We start from the raw sequence: 8,763 nt of genomic DNA on the forward strand, positions 1-8,763 counted from the left end.
GTTTGTTTTAAATACGTCATTTGTTTTTTTCTAAAGTTTTCTTTTACAAATAAATAAATTGGAAAGGCAGCAAACGTTGAAATGGGACGTGGAACTGGGAGGCCGGTTTTTAAGGTTTTTACTAGGGAAGGAAAGGAAGGGCTAATTTTAAATTTTTATGTAAACTACGTATTAATATATTCCTGTTTGTCAATAAAAAAATAGTGAAAAGACTATTTAACCTTCTATCGTACAAGAATAATGATGAGTAATAATGAAATTTCACAAATCCAAATTTTATTGTATCTTATCGAAACCTCACTTACAGTGATGTTATTCAATATATATCTAATATTAAGAGAGGTTTTTTTTCATTAAATGCTTTACCCATTGTTATTAGAAGTTTAGGCATGATTCAAAACCTCATGGCTCTCACATACATCCAGTGAGTGATAAAATGTTTTTGTTTAATGTGGAAGGCAGCAATTCTGCTTCGACAAAGCCGCGACTTCTGCTTTCATCTCCATTTCTTTCTCTCAGAAACTTCGCCCTCTCTCTCAGAAATCCCCAACAATACTCTATTGCTCATAAACTACCAAGCCAGTAGAAATCTCTTCGATTCTGCCTCTCAGAAACTACAAAGCACAACGTCCGCTTGCTGAAGTACCTCCCATTTGTACTGAAGTGCCCCAACCAAACTCATGTAAAAGCTAGGATCATGTAATAAAAACGTTAAGTACTGAAGTGCTGAAGTGCCCCAACCAAACTCATGTAAAAACTAGGATCATGTAATGGTTCTCCTTCAGACATAAGAAGTTGTGTATGAGGTTTTGCTAGTGTAGGTGCTCGTTTACATGTCTCGTACCAGCCTTTTTGAGCAGCTCCTTTACATACTTGGTTCGACTCACAAACAGATCTCCATTTTCTTTGTACTCCATCTGTAATCACAAGAAATAAGTCAATATTCCCGTATCTTCCCGTATCTTTCAAATCAAAGATCTCACTGAGTTGTGTTATGACTGTTGAGACCTTTGTTGAATTTGAGCCTCTCAATATAATATCATTTACATAGAGAAGTAGAATGATAATATCAACCCCAACATGTTTTACAAATAAGCTTATATCATAGAGAAGGAAACACTCCTGTAAACTTTGAGTTCCAATCTCTTGGAGCTTGTTTAAGTCCATATAGTGACTTCACCAACATACATAATCTGGACACTTTTGATCAACAAAACCTCGTGGTTGTTTCATGAATATTTCTTCCTGTAACTCACCATGCAGAAAAGCATTCTTGACATCCAGTGGTCTGAGTTCCCGCTTGTGACAAGTTGTAAGTGCAAGAGTTAGCCTTACTGTAGTGTGCCTAACCACTAGACTGAATTTCTCAGAATAATCCAATCTATGTTCCTGTGTATACCCCTAAGCAACTAGTCGAGCTTTGTACCTTGCAACACTGCCATCTGGATTCTTTTAGCCTTATAAACACATTTGCTTCCAACAACAGATCTATCTCAAGGGGGAGGCACAAAAATCCATGTCCCCTGAGCTTTCAATGCATCATACTCCTCTTGCATTGCTCGCTCCAATTAGAACTAGATGCTGCACTCTTGAAATTCTTAGGTTCTTCACAGTCCACAATCTCAGCCAAGAATCAAAAAGCCAGCATAACACATGTAATCATCATCTAATTGAAGTGACTTTAACTTAGGTAATTCAGCATAACATGCAGTATAATCTCTTCTACTTATAACACCTGATTGCAATCTAGTTCTCATATTATGCTTCATGTGATTTGCAGAATTTGAAATAATAGTAAGCTCCTCATTATCAAAAGCTGAGATCGAAAGTAATATTAGAGTTGTGCACGATCTAGGACGGACAACAAGGGTTGGGATTGATCTTGGAGTAGATGAGCTTGAGGGTAGTGTTTCGAATTCCTGTAATGGGACTAATCAAACTTGAAATAAGAAATATTTGATACAGCAACATAATTTAACATTTGTAAATTACGCATTGCAGCCACAAATTCAAACCCGAGAAGAACAAAGAAGCTGCTTAAGGAGACCGACCGAACCTCTACGGCGCCGCTGGAGACGACTCGACGACGTTGCTCGCTACGATTAGACAGCGTAGCTCGTGTCGAGATCTGGAGGCTAGAAATGGTTGCTGAAACGTAGAAGAAAGTCGTTCAATTAATGGATAGATGAAGATGGGAGACTTCGAGATCGAGATCGAGATCGAGAGGAGTCGGGAAGACTCTGGAAAATTTGAGATAACCTATATGTTAGAGATAAACGGTGGACATTTAATCTCCCTATAATAAACGGTGGAAAAGGTTCGGGCTGGGGGCTCTTTTTTCTGAAATTTGTACCCACCCCGTCCCGCCTTGTTTTGAATTTACAATATATAGACCTGAGCCGAACTCGCCCCATACTGCATGAACTTGCCCAGACCCGCGGCTCCAGGACCTGTTTGCCCAGCCCTAATGAAAAACATGTATTGAAAGAATAAGATTCTTGGAGTGCAAGTTATAACAAATTGCACCCTTGTACCCAGCAGCATTTATGGGACTGCAAGTTTAACAAATTGCACCTTTGTACCCTGCAGCATATCCCATAATATATACATATAGATGCCCTAGATTGGAACTTATCGTCATTGTAATGCTTAAGGTTAAGGGTATATGGCTAAACCAAATATTTTCAAGTCTCTCAACATTGGATGTTTATCAAAAAATGCATAGAAAGGTGAATTCATATGCAAAGCTTTACATGGCATTCTATTGATTAGATACACAACATGAGCACATGAATATAACCATTGTTGTGACAATTCTGCAGCATTCATCAAGTGTAATTGCAGTCTCAACTATATGACGATGTCTTCTCTCAGCTAAACTATTCTACTAAGGAGTGCAAGGGCATGATATTCTGTGAACCATTCATTTATCTTGCAAGAATTCTTTAAAAGCATTACATGTAAATTCACCACCTCCATCAGATTGTAGAGATTTAATATTTGATTCCAAATTGTACTTAACAAACTTGTAGAACTTAATAAAAGTGGAGAAAGCCTCTGATTTATTGAAAAGTGGAAATAACAACAGAAATCTTGTACAATCATCCACAAATACAACATTGTATCTGTAACCTTCTATAGACCAGAGGAAAGACCCCATACATCCAAGTGAATTCTATCAAATGTTAAAACACACCTAGAAGAGTCACTAGGGAAGGGTTTCCTAGTCATTTGTCCATAGATACAATCAGAACATATTGAGTGACTATCATCTATAGAAGCAGCAATTTGAGATTTAACTAGCATGACTGACATTATTTCATTAGCTGGATGCCTCAATCTGTGGTGTCAAGCTAAAGACTTCACCAATTATCCCACAAATGCACTTGAACACTATCTTATAGATACAGGAATCTGAAACAGTTGCTGAGGTCTACTCCTTCCTTTGTACAAGATCACCTTTGGCACTTTGTCTTGCACAAAGAAATTAGTGTCATGACAGACAAACAAGAAATTAAATCTCCATATAATTGTTGCACAAACATGAGATTAACTGTGATTGATGGTACTTGCAACACTTTCTTTAAAACCAATGAACGTGATGGTGTTTTAACAACTATGGAACCAAAATTCTTAATAGGTAAACCTTGACCATTGCCTATTTTTATCTTCTCAGAACCTTCAAAAGATGCAACTTGATTAAGGCTTGCAAGATCAGCTGTCATGTGATGTGAAGCTGCTGTGTCCAAAATCCAAGATGGTTGATTGGAATGTGATGTTGATCCTTGAGCAGAGAACCCATGCATTGAAGTGGAACTTGATATGGAACCTCTGGCATATGAATTTGCTGTCGAGGAACCTAATTTGATTAATGAACAGCAAAGTTGGGTGGATTTGGAATAGCTGGAGGAAATTGATTTTGAAAGGAATGAGTCATATATGGTGGAGGTCCAGAAGGCTGATATGAATAATTGCCTCTGTGAAAACATTCTAGAGCAGTGTGCCCTCTTTTGCCACAAATTTGACATTAAGTGTTATATCCCTGTGGAGGACCTTGAGAATTTCTGAAGAATCAATTTGGAGCAGTGTGTACGCTTCTCTGACATATCTGGCATTCAAGTTGTTGATTAGTTCTGAAACCAGTGTTACTAGACCAATCATTATGCCTATTGTTGTTAGACCCATTTCCTCTATATCCAGACTTAAAGTTGCCACCTCCTCTCTGGTGATTACCATTGTAGTATCTTTATTGACTGTCGATGTAGTTTGATGGTGCAGAAGATTGCCTAGAAAACCCATCATTGGGAGGCTCCATTATTCCAGCAAAACCTGTTGAGGAATCAGGAAAATATGGCTGTTGGTTCACAGATTGTTGAGAACCAAATGCAGGCAATTGAGTTAAAGTTATTTTGCCTACTGTACTTGATGATTCCACACCAGAAGAATCGGAACTAGATGCTCCCTTTTGATATTGAGAATTTGCAGAAGATCCTTACATGTATAGAGCAGACATATTATGAGTCAAACCCACCACATCATTTTCTCTTTCAGCTCCTAAAAGAAGTGCCCTGAACTCCTTCATTGAAATAGTATACTCTCTTGCAAGAATCACAATTCATATAGTTGCATATTCCTTTGGTAATCCTGCCAATTTAGCAGTCATAACATCATTATCAGAGATGTATTCTCCTGCAGTAGTCAGTTGATCCCTTATAGACTTGATTCTTAGCAAGTACTTATCCATTGAATCCCCTCATTTTTGCATTGTATGTAACTCAGTCTTGAGATGATTTCCGTTTTATAAACCGAGGCATATCTTTCTTCAAGATTGGTCCACACTCCATGAGCTGTTTTGCATCCAATAACATGTTCAATTATATCATCTGTCAAAGTTGCAATCAATAGACTCAACAATGCCATATATGTTGTTTCCCTGTCTTGAAAAGCTGTTGTGACTTCCTTAGTGACACCAATTTCAGTATTTAGAACAAATTTAGGAGGACAAACTGCAGATCCATCAAAGTGGTCAAACAATTTATACCCTTTCAACACAAATTTGAACTGAAGGGACCACTTAGTATAATTGCTATTATTGAGTGTTATTGTTAACATTCAAAGTACTCCTTCAATTTTAATCACAGAAGACCCCATTTTTCCAAGATTAACTAGAAATCACTTCTTCATTCAAGAGACTAACTTTTCAATCAAGAAACTACTTCTTCAACCAAAGAAAGAAACTGACTACAACTATCAGATAAACTTCAGAATCTAATGGCTTTGGCCTTGAGATTCAATCCAAAAGGGTTGTTGGCTTTGGCCTTTTTGACAAACTCAAATCACAATATCAACTGCAATTAATCAGACAATGGCATTGGCCTTCACAATATTATCTACTTTTAACCAACATTTCAAAAGAAATTCATATGAATGAATCTAATTTGTAGCAAGAAAAAGTACCCCAAATCAAGAAAGAATGATATGGTGTAAAACTTCGAACATTGAACCTGACATTTCTTCAAATCTCACTTTTGTAGCATAGATTGCAATGGTGGTCACAGTCGCCGAAATGGATGAGAAAGCCATACAGTTTGCAGGAAACATTGGAGAAAAACCCAGAAAATCTTCAATTCTTGAACTCGAAACCCAGATGCAGAAACACTCCAGACGAATCCATATCCCCAAAGATGTCAACTTCGAAAACTTCCAATCCAGGAGCTACAATCCCACAGAAGAGCTCTGGCTCGATACCACATTAACAGTATTGAATTGAAACTAGAATAATGTAAAGGTTGCAGAAATCTCAGAGAGATGAACAACGGAAGAAAACTAGAGGGAGAGAGAGAAATAAGAACAGTTTGTAATGAATGAATGTGAAAGGTTACAACAGAATATTTGTAGTTGTAGCAGCAGCCTAACTATCTACACTTTGTTAGGCTTAACCCATACACCACATTACACTTGTCTGACCAACTATTTAGTAAACCAATCCACATATGAAACCTGGACAGTTATTACTTTTGAGTTTCTTCTTTTTCTCTTCTTTTGATTGTGTTACTTATCTGGATAGAGTTGTTCCTTGGTTTGGGGAATTTCTCTAACACTAAATCTGTGATCGTAAAGGCAAGACAATTATTTGGGTGGTTAAATTGGTGAGGCGGATGGTTAAGAATTCTCATGTTTTTCCTTTATGGATTGTAGTCAAAATATTTGTGCAAATTGATTGAGCTAGAAAATGTTTTGGTCGCTCTCTAAGAGCAAGTCCACCCCTTGTGGGTAGGCCGGCTCACAACACACAAATAGGGCAGCCTCGTCTTTTTTTGCTCTAGGCCAGCCCAAAATGTGCTGAGCTATGGGACGGGCCATCTGACGTCAGGCTTGCGTCAGCCTAATGTCAAAGCCCATTGAATTTTTTTTTTTTGGTCAGGCGCGTGTGAAACACATGCGAGTGGGGGCGCGTCCCCGACAAAAAAAGTGGTGGGGCATGCTGTTGCAGCATACCAATTTGCATCCGTGAGTGACCACGTGGCTCGTTATGGGCCGTTGGATTTCGAACTGCTAGTTTTTTGGACCGTTGGATTTCCAACAGTAAAAAAAATTTCAATTTTGAACCTAACAGCTAGTTGACGTGGCGATTTCTGGGCCGTTCTATCCAAGATCAACAATCAACGATTTTCGTTCCAAAAAATACGAAAAAAAAAACAAAAAACAAATGGTTAGAATTATGACCGTTGGCCCACATGTCAACATCTGGGCTGTTGGATTTGAATCTTTTTCAAATCCAATGGTCCAGATTAATTAAGTTAATAAAAAATTATTAAAAATTGTTTAAAAATACATAAATTTTTTTTATTATTATTTTCTATAAATACCTAACCATCATCTTCTACCTTACACCAAGTTTCAATATTTTCAACACTTTCAACCAAAGCTTTCATATATATTTTTGTCGAAAAATAGCTACATGGAAGCTCATCGAAGATGTTACTTTGTGTCAATGTTGGGTTCACATTACTCATGACCCACTTACGGGTAATGAGATGGGGTTACGAGAAATATGGAGCAGAATTAGGGAAGAGTTTTGTGAGAAGCTTGGAGATTGCACAAGAAGTAGTCAAGGTCTTCAAGGTCGTTGAAAAAAAATTCAACATAGCGTTTACTTGTTGGAAAAACACTCTCTCTCATGCGTCCACTAATCTGCATAATGGGACAATTTTAGCGAAACAGGTGACAATATTTTTTATTTATGTATATTTTAATTTATTTATTTGTGTTACACCCACATTTTGTAGACATTACAAGCACAAGCATTCTACAATGCGAAGAACAGCAACAAATCAATCAACAAATGGGAATGTTGGGAAATTGTCAAACATTGTCCTAGATACAAAATTGTGCCAACCGGTCCAGCAGTTGTCATGCACGACATTCCTCTACACAATTCGCCAGAAGCACACCCGGTAGAACAGGAAGACAACACATTTGAAGAGACAAAAGGGACACCTGAAAAAGTGTTGGAGATGCAACCTACTTGTCGGTCCCTAAGGCCTCAAGGTAAAAAGGTTGCAAAGAAAAAAAATGAGTTCTTCTAAAAATGACTACACAAAATATATGGACGAACTTGCGCACCAAGGGGAACTGAACATGGCATAGGAAGCGGTTAGAGATGAGGCAAAAGTTGCGGCTATGGAAGCAATCTTAACGGCTACTGAGAGATGTGATGCGGCTAATGAGAGACAAAGAGAAATACTTAATTGAGAAAGCTAGTTGCTTAGAGAAGAAAGGATGGCTCAACCAAATCGTGACACTATGAACAAGCCTCTAGAAGGAATGATGTAACGCCCCGCCCCAAAATATTTATGTTCGGGAAATAATTCCAATGATAGGCCCAATTCAATACTCTTGTTTATTTTACTACCATTAAACACTATTCTTTATTTGAATTCCTAATTACTCACAAAATCTACAACCAAACTTTACTTACCAAAAACATAAGACTTAATTTCATCTTATTCATCGAATTACTTTTCTTAAATCAACTTCCCAAAAAATATAATTCTCGATTATTTAAGGTTGTATCTAACCCTGTTAGACTGCCTACGTACCCTTGATCGGGATCAAGCCTTTCGTAGTTCACATTTCATTTCCAATCCATATTCAATTATATTCAAATAACCAAAATAACCAACATTAGCTTTAATAACGAAACACATCAAATGGATACCAAATTCATATTTAGAATATTAAAATTTGCACAAATTGGCAGTATTTGCCCACTGGCCACGTGCGGGTTCACATCTCATTTCCAATCCATATTCAATTATATTCAAATAACCGAAATAACCAACATTAGTTTTAATAACGAAACACATCAAATGGATACCAAATTCATATTTAGAATATTAAAATTTGCACAAATTGGCAGCATCGGCCCACTGGCCACGCGCTGTTACATGTGGCTTTTTTCGGCGAACGAAAACTCCAAATTCTGACTAACTCTAAAAATTACCAAATTTTACAGGCAAGTAGAGTTTAATGAGATGAACAACTTTCATACCTAGGCCGAAGTCTAATTCGGCCGAGAAACACCACAAATCACCCTCAAACCGCCAGAAACCCTCAAATTTGGGTGTTCCTGATTCGATTCCAATACAACTCCGACGCCCCAACCAATGCATGGCCTTTGTTCCAGGCCTCAAGAGGATACTATATGTGGTGTGATCGAAGGAAATTATTTTAGAATTGAAGGATCAATGACAAGAACCC

General features: G+C 37.6%; 1 long non-coding RNA gene across 1 annotated transcript; it reads right to left on the reverse strand.

The window, feature by feature from the left end:
• Window positions 1-3,039: 3,039 nt before the first annotated feature.
• On the reverse strand, window positions 3,040-5,998 carry LOC125472918. Its single transcript, XR_007254892.1, has 2 exons — window positions 5,505-5,998; window positions 3,040-5,006 (listed from the first exon to the last, which is right to left on the reverse strand). It is a non-coding gene; the product is annotated as an uncharacterized LOC125472918 (long non-coding RNA).
• Between the last annotated feature and the right edge of the window lie 2,765 nt (window positions 5,999-8,763).

Source organism: the organism of the source record quoted next, unplaced genomic scaffold (genome assembly GCF_019419815.1).
Source record: "Pyrus x bretschneideri cultivar Hongxiangsu unplaced genomic scaffold, Pyrus_bretschneideri_v1 Contig77, whole genome shotgun sequence".
NCBI classification, from domain to species: domain Eukaryota; kingdom Viridiplantae; phylum Streptophyta; class Magnoliopsida; order Rosales; family Rosaceae; genus Pyrus; species Pyrus x bretschneideri.